Source organism: Nansenia antarctica, assembly GCF_963989245.1.
Source record: "Nansenia antarctica genome assembly, contig: SCAFFOLD_59, whole genome shotgun sequence".
Taxonomy (NCBI): domain Eukaryota; kingdom Metazoa; phylum Chordata; class Actinopteri; order Argentiniformes; family Microstomatidae; genus Nansenia; species Nansenia antarctica.
Genome location: NW_027663094.1, coordinates 686,183 through 703,627, shown reverse-complemented (window position 1 = coordinate 703,627; position 17,445 = coordinate 686,183).

The following is a 17,445-nucleotide window of genomic DNA, read 5'->3' as shown; positions in this document are numbered from 1 at the left end:
TTAGAAGATTTGCAGAAGTAGGTACATGAAAGTACATAATACATACAAGGTCAACTAACAGGATAAAAACCCAAGAAAGCCACTGGCTTATTTCAATTGGGGTCCTTGACCTATGGCAAGTATCATTATGGGGTGTAATACCAGGTCAACTCTTGACTAAAAAGGACATGGTTATAGTAAAGCATTCTTTCTTGAGATCACTGTAAGCTTTTAATAGGAAGGGGAATTAGCTCAAATGGTAGAGCGCTAGCTTAGCATGCGAGAAGTAGCGGGATCGATGCCCGCATTCTCCAATTGTATTTTGACACAAGCCCACCGCCGTATTGAACGGACACATGGAGAACAGCAGGCCTATTCCTTTCTTGTAAAGTATGTCCCCCATAATTTGTGTCGAAACATTGCTTCACAGTAAATGCTTGCGTATGGAAAGTGACCTTTTCTGAACCTCATGTAAAGATTCTTTGTAAGCCTGATGTTTATACTCCATGGGAATATGTTCAGTAAAATAGCCACAGGTGTGTGTTGAAGGTGGACATCTAAACTTGATGAGGGACTAGGGCTATTATAGTACAGTTGCTTCAACCAAGGAGTTACGGCATTGCTTATTTCCAGACATATGCAGAGGGCCATGGAAACCTCCAAAGTATTGGCCAGTACGGGTATCGAACCCGCGACCTTCGCGTTATTAGCACGACGCTCTAACCAACTGAGCTAACCGGCCATGCACTGCTTGACTCAAAAAGACACTGTTAAAATATACCATTCTTTCTTGCGATCACTGTAGCCTTGTGATAGGAAGTGGAATTAGCTCAAATGGCAGATCCTTCAACTAAGGAGTTATGGTAGTGGTAATTCATTTTGTATCCATTAAGTAAGTGCTACTCTCTGGGGTAGCAGTAACAGCCACTAGGTGGTGACCATGTGTACCAAGAGACACCACAATAACATGTCATAGCAGAGAAATTCTGATCATCATGGAAGATAACCTCAATTCAACCATGCTATTATGAATTCCATTGCCATGTATTTAATCCAATCTATAGACTAGAATGGGGATGTGCCTTTTTTCAAATCAAGACCCAGTTCAATTGTTGCCACACAATTGTTCAGGCTCATGAATCTGAATCGTTAATTGCACATTAACATGGTGATCACAGCGTATGTAACTGGGGGCGTGGCGTTTAACAACACAGCCACCATTTTCTGTCCAAAGTCATTTAAAATGAACTCATCCCTGGTCAGAAATGCACTTCAGTTGGACTCTTGGAGGACATACAGCTTGGAAAAGACCTCCTGGGAAAACAAGCATCATGATATATCCAGTAAGTGGCCATGTGTGAATCTGGAAAATGCAGCAATCTCTTTTCTTCACAATCGTTACCCTAACCTTAGCATTGACTTGATCTCATAATGCAGTAAGTGCTACACGTTGGGGTAGATTGAAGTGATTAATGCAACTACTACTCTTTAGAAGAGACTCTGTTTGTTGCTGGAAACACACATATATTTCTTCAAATGTCAGCATTACTTGATGCCTATGTCATGAGTGCTTCTCTTTGGCTTAGTCTCAAATGTTTAACAGTACTTTAGCTATGTCTCTGCAAGCAAACAGGCTTTCTTAGAACATCAAGAAATATACTTCAACTTTAGCAGCTCTCTTGTATCTGGTCTAGGAAAGTGCTATCAAGTTGGGGTATGACTCTGGATGTAATGACCACAATGCTTTCAAAGCCCAACAATTACCTTGATTGATTGATTGATTGAAAACTTTATTAGAAGATTTGCAGAAGTAGGTACATGAAAGTACATAATACATACAAGGTCAACTAACAGGATAAAAACCCAAGAAAGCCACTGGCTTATTTCAATTGGGGTCCTTGACCTATGGCAAGTATCATTATGGGGTGTAATACCAGGTCAACTCTTGACTAAAAAGGACATGGTTATAGTAAAAGCATTCTTTCTTGAGATCACTGTAAGCTTTTAATAGGAAGGGGAATTAGCTCAAATGGTAGAGCGCTCGCTTAGCATGCGAGAAGTAGCGGGATCGATGCCCGCATTCTCCAATTGTATTTTGACACAAGCCCACCGCCGTATTGAACGGACACATGGAGAACAGCAGGCCTATTCCTTTCTTGTAAAGTATGTCCCCCATAATTTGTGTCGAAACATTGCTTCACAGTAAATGCTTGCGTATGGAAAGTGACCTTTTCTGAACCTCATGTAAAGATTCTTTGTAAGCCTGATGTTTATACTCCATGGGAATATGTTCAGTAAAATAGCCACAGGTGTGTGTTGAAGGTGGACATCTAAACTTGATGAGGGACTAGGGCTATTATAGTACAGTTGCTTCAACCAAGGAGTTACGGCATTGCTTATTTCCAGACATATGCAGAGGGCCATGGAAACCTCCAAAGAATTGGCCAGTACGGGTATCGAACCCGCGACCTTCGCGTTATTAGCACGACGCTCTAACCAACTGAGCTAACCGGCCATGCACTGCTTGACTCAAAAAGACACTGTTAAAATATACCATTCTTTCTTGCGATCACTGTAGCCTTGTGATAGGAAGTGGAATTAGCTCAAATGGCAGTTCCTTCAACTAAGGAGTTATGGTAGTGGTAATTCATTTTGTATCCATTAAGTAAGTGCTACTCTCTGGGGTAGCAGTAACAGCCACTAGGTGGTGACCATGTGTACCAAGAGACACCACAATAACATGTCATAGCAGAGAAATTCTGATCATCATGGAAGATAACCTCAATTCAACCATGCTATTATGAATTCCATTGCCATGTATTTAACCCAATCTATAGACTAGAATGGGGATGTGCCTTTTTTCAAATCAAGACCCAGTTCAATTGTTGCCACACAATTGTTCAGGCTCATGAATCTGAATCGTTAATTGCACATTAACATGGTGATCACAGCGTATGTAACTGGGGGCGTGGCGTTTAACAACACAGCCACCATTTTCTGTCCAAAGTCATTTAAAATGAACTCATCCCTGGTCAGAAATGCACTTCAGTTGGACTCTTGGAGGACATACAGCTTGGAAAAGACCTCCTGGGAAAACAAGCATCATGATATATCCAGTAAGTGGCCATGTGTGAATCTGGAAAATGCAGCAATCTCTTTTCTTCACAATCGTTACCCTAACCTTAGCATTGACTTGATCTCATAATGCAGTAAGTGCTACACGTTGGGGTAGATTGAAGTGATTAATGCAACTACTACTCTTTAGAAGAGACTCTGTTTGTTGCTGGAAACACACATATATTTCTTCAAATGTCAGCATTACTTGATGCCTATGTCATGAGTGCTTCTCTTTGGCTTAGTCTCAAATGTTTAACAGTACTTTAGCTATGTCTCTGCAAGCAAACAGGCTTTCTTAGAACATCAAGAAGTATACTTCAACTTTAGCAGCTCTCTTATTTTGTAAGGCGATCAACTTCTCCAGTATCGATTTAATTGAGTCGTCACTTTACAAGCGAGTTCGTTTAATCTCAACGAGACGTCCTTGATATCACTTCTTAAGATGATATGATCCAATCAAATATTAGGCACCACTACTGAACTGTTCATTAAGATAATATTTATTCAAGCACATCAGCAAGCAATAATAGTTCATTTCCATGGAAAAGTGGTCTCATCTAGTTTCACCTCTGCAGGCCCGTCTCAGCTAGCCGTCAACAAGTTAACTGCAAGAGCTCCACCAGACAAGAGTCCCCTTTTTCCTTGGTACATAGTGTTTATACATTTGATTTAACATTTGGGGCTGGTGGTGCCTCCCCCCCCCCCCCTATCTAGTAGTTTTCCACTTGTCCGTACAAAATCCGTTGCAGCTGCTCGTTAGCATTGGCCTTCAATTCCTCCTGTGTGGGTGCGAAAATGTACTGTATGTTATCAGCTTGAGTGTCCTGCTAGCGTCTCGTTGCCATGGTGATATCATACTTTTGTGAGGAGAGCAGTGAGTTGAGTTCTTATCAGTAGCTTGTGAAAACATTTGAAGTTGCACAGTAATATGAGTTAGGATTCGATTTACAAGTTAAAGTATAGTATAGAAGAATAGACTTATCATTAATCATTAGTTATGAAAGTATAAAATCAGTACAGAAAAAATCGCTCAAAAACGGAACCTCTCTTTTGGCTTTGCGTGACCTTCCTATTGTTCTCAACTGACCTCAGTCACATATTATTTAAATGAGCACATAGTACATGATTTATCATTTCTAGTTATTTTAATACAAATTCCCAACAAATCCCCCCTTTGGTCATTAAAACAAAATTATGACCATTACAGAGAATTTGTAGCCAGAAAGGTGAGATGGGTCGTAGACCGCAAATGCCTTTATTTACACCATTCCTTCACAAACCTCCTTAATTACAACATATCTTCAACTCCTGTATCATGATCCATAATCTCCTCACCCTCCAACAGTGACTGCTGCTGCTCAGCAATAAGCATTTGTAAGTGCATCTGTGTTCCAGCATCAACCTTGGTTAGGGCCGTAGTAATCAGTCGCTGTGCCAGGCCTCTAATGCAAGGGACAATGCAGCAGCCAAACAGGATCAGCACTGTGGCAGAGATGAGGAGGGCAGAGAGCATAGACATAGCCAGATTTTTCCATTTACCAAAAACAGATTCGAACCACTCTCCAATAACATTGTTAACTCCAGCGTTTGCATACACCTCTGCACGGAGCATACGCAGACCCTTCAGTGCTCTTGTGACGGAGCCATCAGGAGCGGTGTTATTGGGTATGACCGTGCAGCAAGTGTCACCAAACATAGTGCACACACCTCCTGAGGAGGCTAGCAGAAAATCAAGCGCAATCCTGTTTTGATAAGCGGTAAGGGTGGTTGCATCTAACTGTGCCGCGAGCCCTGTAAGAGCATCCTCAGTAAAGTTAATAAATCTCTGTTGGTTATAGTATATGTAATTTATCCAGTCTACATTTTTATTAATAGTGCACCACCAGCACAGGACCGACTCAAACCCGGCGGCAATCTGATCCCGAGCCTTGAAGTCGTTCGGAACGCCGCGTGGCACTCCTATCGCATCAATGTATACCTGAGTGTCATATGACCCTTTAGGAGCGTCGCGTTTGTGTCTAGCAGTATTGGGAGATGCGAGGGCCATAACAGTACTGCTATCCAGTATCTCCATCTTAACAACCATTACCACGCGTGTACATAATCCCTGCCAATCTAAAGGCAGATATCTATATAGCTGTGAACCCCCACATTTCCAAAACATGTCTGCTACAGGTTGTGTCTGATTCCCTGTCACCTGACCAGTCGGAATACCATAGCCATTAAAAGTACAAGTAGTGCTGTTACCGCTCTGGCACAAAGTCCTACAGAAGCGCGTAGCATTAAGGCGTCCCACATCGCCCCCCTTGCCCGTCCTGTCAAGGCAGTCGTAGGCTTTTTCTAAGTGTAAAGGGTGATGTCCCTCATATATCATGGGGCCTTTAGTGCTAGTCATACCGGGGCAGTTTTTCCTAGAGAGAGAGTGGCTGACAGGTAGGCCCATCAACAAATTGCAGTCGTACATACAGTATATCCCCCCTCTACCAATGTCAATTGAGAACTCGTCACTATCAGCTATTCGTTTTCCCCCTCGTCCCATCCCTACTCTATAACTTGAACAATCATCAGGTTTGTAGGGGGAGGGAAACAGTCTAGTATCTCTAGGTTGTTTCAAGCAGACTACACATGTCTCCTTAGAGATGGTGGACATTGTGTAGTTTACCCAGTTGTGCCAAACATTATTTGAGGCTAAGTTATGAAATGCTTCGTCGGAACCCAACCCCCCCCCTGGGACCCCAGTAAACATCCCCATTGAAAGGAGGGTGCATGCTGACAGAATCGCCAGGAATTTGAAAATTTTACACATTTTCTAGGCGTTCTCTGATTTCAGCCAAAGTTCTATGTGGTGGGTCTGCTTTGGTGCAGTGTGACAGGTGATGCCAATCTGCACCTGGTTTACCTTTGACTTTGACTGCGTGTGAGGTGGTCAATACTACCTCCCACGGTCCTGTCCACCGTGGCTCGTTCCACTTCCTTTTGTGGACTCTGATTCTTACCCAGTCGCCTGGGTCTAGAATAGGAGTCTGTTTTTCGCCGATGTCTGCTTTCTCCGCTGCATTCAGTACCTGTGAAGACAATACTCGATTTAGATTAGTTAGAGCCCTGACATATACATTCATTTCCATGGAGAGGAGGTCCAATCCTGGGCCCACCTCCCTCTGTCTCTGTATCATGCCTGTCGGCACCAACATCGGTCTACCAGTTATGATCTCATGGGGTGTCAAATGAGTCATTGAATTGGTCTTATTTCTCATTGCCATCAACACCATGGGCAATGCCCCCACCCACGACAGTCCTGTCGAGGCACAGGTTTTAGCAAGCTTCCTTTTAATAGATTGGTTAGCCCGTTCAACTAGCCCCTGTGACTGGGGGTGATAGACTGAACCAAATCGATGCTTAATCCCCATTGCTGTCTCAATTGCAGCCATATGGACATTTTTAAAATGTGACCCATTATCAGAGTGTATCATTGTAGGGAAGCCAAACCGTGGTATGAAATCCTGTAAAAGGCACTTTATTACAGACGCAGCATCCTCCCGTTTACACGGATATGCTTCAGGCCACCTTGAAAACCTATCAATCACCACCAACAAGTATCTCTTGCCTTGTACTCTATTGTCTAATCCCATGTCCGTGAAGTCAATACATATCTCTCGAAATGGGCAGGGAGGCACTGGATATGTGCCCATTGGGCATTTAAGTACTGTTTTTGGGTTGTGCTTATTGCACACATCACAGTCTGAGATGAAATTCTTAACCATCTCCAAACCATAAGGGGTCCACCAATCTCTCATTATCAGTGCCCAAGTGTCTCGCACCGACCCATGAGTGGGACCGTGTGCTTCAGCTATCAGCATATTCATTAGGCCTGCAGGGGCCACTAGTCTTCCGTCATGCGCTCTCCACAACCCGTAGCCCTTTTCAGAGGACCCGCCTCGCGTCGCCCCCCTTTTTACCCACACTGATTTTTCTTGGGGGGAGGCGGCCCCCTGTATTTCCTCTATAGTCTGCACAGAGCATTTAGGTTTGTCTAGCTGGATTGAAACCAGCTGGTGTTCTCTGGGGACATATCCCCCTGCTAATTTAGCGGCTGCATCTGCAGCATCATTTCCTTTGGCTTCGTCTGTGTCGGCTTTCGAGTGCCCCTTGCACTTTATAACCGACACCTGGAATGGCATCTGTACTGCTGCCATTACATTTTTTAGAGCCATCTCATGTTTGACTGGATCACCATTCGAGGTCACCCATCCTCTCCTGACCCATTGGGGGCCGTCCATCATTAATGCCCCATGGGCATATGCTGAGTCAGTGTAAATATTGACACTGCGTCCTTTAGCATGGCGCAGTGCTTCCGTGAGCCCCACTACTTCTGCTTTTTGGGCTGACGCAGGCTGCGGAATTATTCCACTGACTACCGTGTTGTAAGAGCCATTGACCATTCTTTTCACTACTGCAAATGACGCAATATTACCATCCGGGCCTCTATAACAACATCCATCACAATACAGTGTCAGTTCAGCACATGAATTTGCCTGTGCTTCTAAGTCAGGTCGTATCTTGTGTTCTTTTCTTGCTCTCAACTCACAAATGTGTGTTACACTATTTGCGGGGAGTCCTTCTGCCATATTTACCCCTAGTGACGTATATGTGACATGTGGTTGAGTCAGTATTCGTTCTAGCTTTTCTTCTCTCGAGCTGGATAGAGAGAAGGCCTTAGATTCTAAAAATGCCACCACACCATGGTTGGTGTGGACTATTATGGGGTGACACATAGTCATTGATGCTGTCTTTTCTAGGGCCGTACTTATTGCTATCAGGTGTCGTGTACAAGTAGTCTGTCCCATTCCTACACTGTCCAGTCTGCTGCTGTGATAGAGTAACACTGCCCTTCCTTCTGGTCTGTTCTGAAATAGTACTGCATTTATCACTCCTTTATTCTCTCCTACATCTAAGTGAAAAGGTTCTTCATAATTTGGTACTGCCAACTGTTCAGCCTGTGCCAAGGCCTGCTTCATGTTTATGAATGCTTCCTCAGCGGCGATGTTCCAATCCAATGGTGCTTTTAGGTCTCGGTGGCCTGCTGTCGCCACTATGTCTCTCAATGCCGCTCCAGTCTCCACATAATGAGGTATGTATTGTCTGCTGTAGCCTGTCAGCCCTAAAAATCCCAACATGTCTTTCACCGTCACAGGCTTGGGGTAAGTCAACGCTGCTGATCTTTGGGATTCCACCACTTGCTTCGTGTTGGCTGCTATCACTCGTCCGAGGAAGATTACTTTTCTCCGGCAGCCTTGTACCTTTTCTTTCTTGACTTTGTATCCTGCCTCTTCTACTGTTCTCAGCACGGTTTCTGAGGCCATCAAGCAGTCCTGTGCATTTTCACTTGCTATCAAAATGTCGTCCACGTATTGAATTACTGTGGTTCCTTCTGGGAGAGTGATGCCTTGTAGGTCTTCTTTTAGTGCCTTATTGAACAGGCCAGGGCTCTGTTTGTAGCCCTGAGGCAAACGATTGTATGTATATTTGGACCCTTGGTAGGAGAACCCAAATATTTCTTGACTGTTTGGGTGCAGAGGCAGGCAAAATAAAGCATTAGCCAGGTCTATGACTGTGAATCTGACTTGTTTGGGGGTCAGGCAATTCAATGCAACGTACGGGTTTGGGACGGCGATGTCATGGCCTGCCACTGCGTCATTTATTCTTCTGAGATCATGGACCATCCTCCAGGTCCCGTTAGGTTTCTTTACTGGTAGTATTGGTGTGTTCCACGGGGAGCAGCTGGGCCGCAACACCCCCGTTGCAGTCAGTCCTCCAATGGTTTCTGATATCCCTTGGGTGGCCGCTGGGGAGATATTGTATTGTGGCTGCCAGATCACTGCTTGGCCTTCTTTTAGTTTTACTTCGATCTGGTGATGGGGCACCAGACCCACATCATGGTCTCCCTTGGACCAAAGTCTTGGGTTTATTCTGTTCACCATCCCATCCCAGTCCTGGTGATTGTCATTCTCTCGGCCATGGTCTCTTTCGAGATCTTGTCTCTCCCCGACGGTGTTTTCGTCCGTGCAATTCCCTATTCTCCACATCGTCAGGTCCTTGCTTCGCCAGAGGAGGGGGTTTACAGTCGACCTCCATTCCTGGACTTGTGCTCTTTTCATCATGGGTCCCAATTCCTTTGCTACTCCACCGTGAGTGATGGCCAGGGTTATGTGCGGCGCGCTCTCAGCTTGGAGGGCGTACCACTGGTGCTGCTCATCCGTGAGTGTGCATTCCGCTGCTACCCCTTCTGGCCCCACAATGATGTCTGTAGCCCTTAGCACGCTCTTCTTTCCTTCTTTACGGGTTTCCCAGGCTTCTTCATAGGACTCATCTGGTTCTCTGATGTAGTTAAAAGTGCAATGAAGAGGGTCTAGGGGAGGCCCATAGGGCCTTAGCTGTTGTATCCATGTCTTCCATTGATGATAGGTCATAGTTACTCCCTCAGTGTTTTCTGAGAGTAGTCTAGCCCAGAACACAGCCGTGGTCTGGGCGGTGGCTCCTGGTTCCTCTCTCATCATTAGTATTCTGCATGGGGCTTCCCCGGTGACTTTCCTGCCGCCGGGAAGTGTTACTGTTAATCCGCCTGGTCCACAAGTTACCTCCGCGTTCAATTTACATAGCAGGTCCCTCCCCATTAAGTTTACGGGGCATTGGGGAGCGAACAGGTAGTTGTGTGACAATTTCTGGTGGCCTATTTCTGTTTCTAGGGGGATTGTGTATTTCTGTGTCTGTGCCTGCCCGGAGTAGCCTACTGTCGTCATGGCCAGATTTTCCGACAGAGGAGGAACTCTACCCTTGTGGTTTCTCATGGTGGACGCTGCTGCTCCAGTATCTACCATGAACTGTTTTTTCTCTCCTCCCACCAGTATTTCAATCATTGGTTCTTCGTTCGGGTGGAAGTGGTAGGTTCCTCTTTCGCCTCCCGGGCATCCCTATAGGCTTTGACCATAAGGAGCCCCTCCTTGTGGTTGATTCATCATGGGGGCCATCATGGTTGGTGCCGGTTGGCCTGGCATCGGGCCCCCCCCACTGTTGCTGTGTGGGGGGTCGAAACTGCTGGGGCTGCCATTGCTGCTGTTGCGTTGGTCCCCATGACTGCTGTTGGCCCTCTTGGTTAGGGCATTCATTCCTCCAGTGTCCTGTTCCTCCACATGTGTGGCAGGCACCTGCTCCTGGTGTTCTTGGTCCTCCACGGCCTCTCCCGCGGCCTCTCTGTTGATATTCGGGGAAGGATTGGTACTGAGCCGGGGGCTGTGGTGCTGCAGAGGCCTGCGGCACCTCTCCAAGCTGGACCAATATCTTGCCTTCTTTACATTCCTTCTTCCTTGCCGTAGCCACAGCGTCAGCTTCGGTCACCTGCATTTTCAACAACCTCTCACGCTGCACGGCCTGTTTCTCCTCGGTCTCGTCGGTTTTTCTTTCTTCCTGGTTGCTATGATGAGTGAGATTTTGTACCCATAGGCTCTCTCCCATAGAGCCCAGGCCTACTACCGTGCTCAGCCTTTCTTGGATTGCTTTGCCTAGGCCTCGGCCCACCTCTGCTCGGAACAACATTTCCGTCGCTTGGCTGTGATCATATCTGGCCCCAGTTCCTTCCTCCCATGCCTCAGCGGCCCTCTTGATGAACTTATGGATGTCTTCGTCCGGCTTCCGCTTTATCCCTGTCATGGCTGCTGTATCCGGGGTGTGGGGCCACAGTGTCCTGAGCGCGGTCCACAGGGCCGTCCTGTGTTGGTTCAGTGGTGTTTCTCCGGGGATATTTCCCATTCCCACCAGGTCTTCCACCTGGTTCCATTTTCCTTTTCCCTCCGTAGAGGCAATGAGGGCCTTCACATCCCCCCAGGCCACCCTATCTGCCATGGTTCGGGCCTCAAACGCTCGTATCCACGGGGCGGCCCCTCTGGGGAGGGAGGGGAGGCTGTTCTGGAGAGCCTCCATGTCCCGATGTCCCCATGGTTGGTAAAGTAATCCTCCTCCTGCTACGGCAACTAAAGGGAACATGCCTGGTCGCTGCTCTTTCTCTGTGGCAGGGGGCACGCCTCTTGTTTTCATATCACACGTCTGAAGGTACTGCTGTGGTTGTTTCTTGACTCGTGTGGATCTTCTGGGGAGTGGGGTCCGTGCTCGTGCCTCGCTTGCCCTCTCCTCTTCTGTGTTTGACTCACCGCTGCAGCTATAGGTTTCCCACTCGCTGCTTTCTTCCTTTTCTCCTTCTGTCACCCCTGCCCTTTTAAACTCGCCCCTGAGTCTCAGCGTGAGTCCTTGTTTCCCCCTGTTCGCCTTCTTCTTTCGGCGTTTCTTTTTCTTCTCTTCCTCCTTCCATTCCTCTTGGCTCCGTTCGGAGTGCCTTCTGCGCAAGTCGTCTTCTTTTATTTGCACATTCAGTTCGTTCAGTCGGTCAGCCAGCTGTTTTTCTATGTCCTCCATCAAGTCACTTCTCCCTGGTGGGCCGTTTCCTCCGTGGGGCGTGCCGATGGTGTATGGCGATGCTCTTGGAAGGCCCATCGATCCTGACGTATTCCAAAGCAGGTCGTCGCATTGTCCTCCAGGGCTGTGATCCTGGGTAGAGTGGAGAGTGTTGTGCGCCTCCTCTGATCGCGCTTGCACTGCCACTGTCCCACTCATAATGTCAAAGACTGGTGCCTGTATGGGGGTTGGCCCTGTCAGGTATTCTTTGGTAGGTTTCAGAGGGTTCACATCCCAGGCATATGGGGGAGGGGTTGAGCTCAGTCCCTTTCGTACCTCCAGGGGCCAGGTGCTTTTTAGGGGAAGGGGGTGTTTTTCTGCCTCCGACCCCCACCTTGCTGCTTGTAGCAATGCGGACAGGGGATACAGTTCTCTTGGAGGAACCACAGCGACTGAGGCCGTCTCCATGGGCACGTCGGCTGTCGGAGCCACAGTGTCTGTGCCTTTCTCCCCCGCCTGTGCTTCGACTGTCTGTTTGGCTTGGCGTTGAGAGTGTTCTGCTCCTCTGAGCCATCCGACCACTCGTCTTGTTCTCACCTCCTTTTCCTCCGCCTTCTTTGCCTCTCGTCGTGCTCCAGACCACCTTCCCTTGCCTACGGCAGCACTCTCCTTTTCTTTTGATTTTTCTATGGCCTCTTCAATGATCGCCAGTCTTTGCTCTGGGGTGGGTGGCCCTTCTGGGGGGAACAGACCTGCCTTCTTCCATTTAGCTACTGCTTTTACCATCTTCTTTTCCTCTTGCTCTCTTCCGTCATGGTCTGTCCTTCTATGCATTTCCTTCAGGGCCTGAAGCCACCACTGTGGAGTCTCTTTCATGGTCATATTGTTTCTTAACTATACCCCTTGGGGTGTCTTAATGCTGTGTCTTAATGCTGTGTCTGAGAAAAATAAAAATAAAATAAAGAAAGAAAGGAAAAAATAAAATAATAATAATAATAATAATAATGCCTTTGGTAGTATTCAGAGCCTTTCACTTTTTAAAAATGGATTCAATAAAATGTGCCATCAATCTAACACACAACACAGAGTCAGAATGACAAAGCGAAAACTTTTTTTTTTTTTTTTTTTTTTTGTGTAAATGTATTAACAATTAAATGCAATAGTTCATGTATTTATTTTTCTTATTCTTTTGTATTTGTTTTTGTTAGTTTTTTTGAATTAATTAAGGTCTTATATTATATTTTATAGGGTCTCTGTGTGTATCTATCCTGTCGGTCCTCTATGTATTCCCTGAATTATGTGTTCTGCATTATCTGCTCATCTAGATAGTCATTCTACTGAAGGTCCACTGTATCGTGTGGCTATGCTGCCACCCTTATCATCAATATTATTATTGCCAGTCAATGCTAAACAACCTGTACCACTAAACAAAACCACAATTTAATCAAACACCCCAAATATACCACTATTTACAAAGACGACAAGACACAAATCACCACGTATCACCAGAGGCACTCCTAGTGAGCTTTTTCTCCTGCTGTCTGCGCTTCAATGGTGGATCACACCCGCAGCACAACACTTCTTTAAACACCTTGAACGAGGCATAACATATTTTATAAAGTTTGCAAGTGATATTTGAGTGATACCAAGCCAGGGAGCACTCAGCCTAGACCAGTTGCTCCAGGGCGCTTTACTCAACTATCCCTTTTAATAGTAATAATTACAATAAAAATAACAATTCTAACACTATTATTTACACACAATATTACGTAACATATTGCGTGAGTTTAGAATTATAAGGTTATATCTCCGCTTAGGGTAGTTCAGAGATATTGAGCGTCAACGTTTTTACATTCCATTATGTTTTGTGAGATGGAACCTTTGTATTTTATGAATTACCCACTCAAAATGTCAACATTTTAAAAATAACACCACACATTAATAAACCACTTAATGGATCAGATTATGCAAAAAACTCAATTTTGACTAAAACGATGATAGAACCTTATAATCCTAACGTCACAATTGTTTTAGCGCCCGCTGTGAGAGGAGGCACGCTAATACTAGGACCTCTACCGGACTGCAGTCCTGCCGTAGACGCTACCCTACTCGCAATGACCTCACTTCTCACTTGGTTTGCAAGGTATTTCAACCTTCGGGACACCGTCCTTTCTTTAGACCTCGTCGGGTCTAACCTGGGGGCTGGTTACCTCTTAATATCCAGGACTGTCGTGTCTTTCCTTACCTTAGACCTCGGCGGGTCTATCCTGGGGACTGGTTAACCCTCTTTATTTCCAGGACTTAGCTACTGTCCCTTCTTTAGACCTCGGCGGGTCTATTACACGTTAATACAAGATGTGCTTAAATATCAGACAGTGGTGTTCAATAATGTATAGAATGTCAATTTAATTAATGATTATCCTTACTTTTGACGGATCTTCACAGACACAGATCAGAATGGGTTTGACACACGATTTCAGGCCCAGCACTTCCACCTAGAATACTATTGTCTACCTAAGCAGATTTCATTAAATGGCTCTGCTCACCTTTTTTGTCTTGGTACCGTGGAAGTGCTCAGCCCGAATCCAGCCTCGCCCACTCCTCCTTGCATCCCGTTGAAGATCACGTCGGGGTCACCAATTTTGTAAGGCGATCAACTTCTCCAGTATCGATTTAATTGAGTCGTCACTTTACAAGCGAGTTCGTTTAATCTCAACGAGACGTCCTTGATATCACTTCTTAAGATGATATGATCCAATCAAATATTAGGCACCACTACTGAACTGTTCATTAAGATAATATTTATTCAAGCACATCAGCAAGCAATAATAGTTCATTTCCATGGAAAAGTGGTCTCATCTAGTTTCACCTCTGCAGGCCCGTCTCAGCTAGCCGTCAACAAGTTAACTGCAAGAGCTCCACCAGACAAGAGTCCCCTTTAGCCTTGGTACATAGTGTTTATACATTTGATTTAACATTTGGGGCTGGTGGTGCCTCCCCCCCCCCCTATCTAGTAGTTTTCCACTTGTCCGTACAAAATCCGTTGCAGCTGCTCGTTAGCATTGGCCTTCAATTCCTCCTGTGTGGGTGCGAAAATGTACTGTATGTTATCAGCTTGAGTGTCCTGCTAGCGTCTCGTTCCCATGGTGATATCATACTTTTGTGAGGAGAGCAGTGAGTTGAGTTCTTATCAGTAGCTTGTGAAAACATTTGAAGTTGCACAGTAATATGAGTTAGGATTCGATTTACAAGTTAAAGTATAGTATAGAAGAATAGACTTATCATTAATCATTAGTTATGAAAGTATAAAATCAGTACAGAAAAATAGAATATCATAACAGCAGGTATACAATGGTTGTTAGCACATAGGTAAAAATAAGTAATTTATAGGCAGTTTGAATCATAAAACGTTCTTTTAGTCAGGAGCTTGTCTTCTTCTTGTCGCTCAAAAACAGAACCTCTCTTTTGGCTTTGCGTGACCTTCCTATTGTTCTCAACTGACCTGAGTCACATATTATTTAAATGAGCACATAGTACATGATTTATCACTTCTAGTTATTTTAATACAAATTCCCAACAGTATCTGGTCTAGGAAAGTGCTATCAAGTTGGGGTATGACTCTGGATGTAATGACCACAATGCTTTCAAAGCCCAACAATTACCTTGATTGATTGATTGATTGAAAACTTTATTAGAAGATTTGCAGAAGTAGGTACATGAAAGTACATAATACATACAAGGTCAACTAACAGGATAAAAACCCAAGAAAGCCACTGGCTTATTTCAATTGGGGTCCTTGACCTATGGCAAGTATCATTATGGGGTGAAATACCAGGTCAACTCTTGACTAAAAAGGACATGGTTATAGTAAAGCATTCTTTCTTGAGATCACTGTAAGCTTTTAATAGGAAGGGGAATTAGCTCAAATGGTAGAGCGCTCGCTTAGCATGCGAGAAGTAGCGGGATCGATGCCCGCATTCTCCAATTGTATTTTGACACAAGCCCACCGCCGGATTGAACGGACACATGGAGAACAGCAGGCCTATTCCTTTCTTGTAAAGTATGTCCCCCATAATTTGTGTCGAAACATTGCTTCACAGTAAATGCTTGCGTATGGAAAGTGACCTTTTCTGAACCTCATGTAAAGATTCTTTGTAAGCCTGATGTTTATACTCCATGGGAATATGTTCAGTAAAATAGCCACAGGTGTGTGTTGAAGGTGGACATCTAAACTTGATGAGGGACTAGGGCTATTATAGTACAGTTGCTTCAACCAAGGAGTTACGGCATTGCTTATTTCCAGACATATGCAGAGGGCCATGGAAACCTCCAAAGAATTGGCCAGTACGGGTATCGAACCCGCGACCTTCGCGTTATTAGCACGACGCTCTAACCAACTGAGCTAACCGGCCATGCACTGCTTGACTCAAAAAGACACTGTTAAAATATACCATTCTTTCTTGCGATCACTGTAGCCTTGTGATAGGAAGTGGAATTAGCTCAAATGGCAGTTCCTTCAACTAAGGAGTTATGGTAGTGGTAATTCATTTTGTATCCATTAAGTAAGTGCTACTCTCTGGGGTAGCAGTAACAGCCACTAGGTGGTGACCATGTGTACCAAGAGACACCACAATAACATGTCATAGCAGAGAAATTCTGATCATCATGGAAGATAACCTCAATTCAACCATGCTATTATGAATTCCATTGCCATGTATTTAACCCAATCTATAGACTAGAATGGGGATGTGCCTTTTTTCAAATCAAGACCCAGTTCAATTGTTGCCACACAATTGTTCAGGCTCATGAATCTGAATCGTTAATTGCACATTAACATGGTGATCACAGCGTATGTAACTGGGGGCGTGGCGTTTAACAACACAGCCACCATTTTCTGTCCAAAGTCATTTAAAATGAACTCATCCCTGGTCAGAAATGCACTTCAGTTGGACTCTTGGAGGACATACAGCTTGGAAAAGACCTCCTGGGAAAACAAGCATCATGATATATCCAGTAAGTGGCCATGTGTGAATCTGGAAAATGCAGCAATCTCTTTTCTTCACAATCGTTACCCTAACCTTAGCATTGACTTGATCTCATAATGCAGTAAGTGCTACACGTTGGGGTAGATTGAAGTGATTAATGCAACTACTACTCTTTAGAAGAGACTCTGTTTGTTGCTGGAAACACACATATATTTCTTCAAATGTCAGCATTACTTGATGCCTATGTCATGAGTGCTTCTCTTTGGCTTAGTCTCAAATGTTTAACAGTACTTTAGCTATGTCTCTGCAAGCAAACAGGCTTTCTTAGAACATCAAGAAATATACTTCAACTTTAGCAGCTCTCTTGTATCTGGTCTAGGAAAGTGCTATCAAGTTGGGGTATGACTCTGGATGTAATGACCACAATGCTTTCAAAGCCCAACAATTACCTTGATTGATTGATTGATTGAAAACTTTATTAGAAGATTTGCAGAAGTAGGTACATGAAAGTACATAATACATACAAGGTCAACTAACAGGATAAAAACCCAAGAAAGCCACTGGCTTATTTCAATTGGGGTCCTTGACCTATGGCAAGTATCATTATGGGGTGTAATACCAGGTCAACTCTTGACTAAAAAGGACATGGTTATAGTAAAGCATTCTTTCTTGAGATCACTGTAAGCTTTTAATAGGAAGGGGAATTAGCTCAAATGGTAGAGCGCTCGCTTAGCATGCGAGAAGTAGCGGGATCGATGCCCGCATTCTCCAATTGTATTTTGACACAAGCCCACCGCCGTATTGAACGGACACATGGAGAACAGCAGGCCTATTCCTTTCTTGTAAAGTATGTCCCCCATAATTTGTGTCGAAACATTGCTTCACAGTAAATGCTTGCGTATGGAAAGTGACCTTTTCTGAA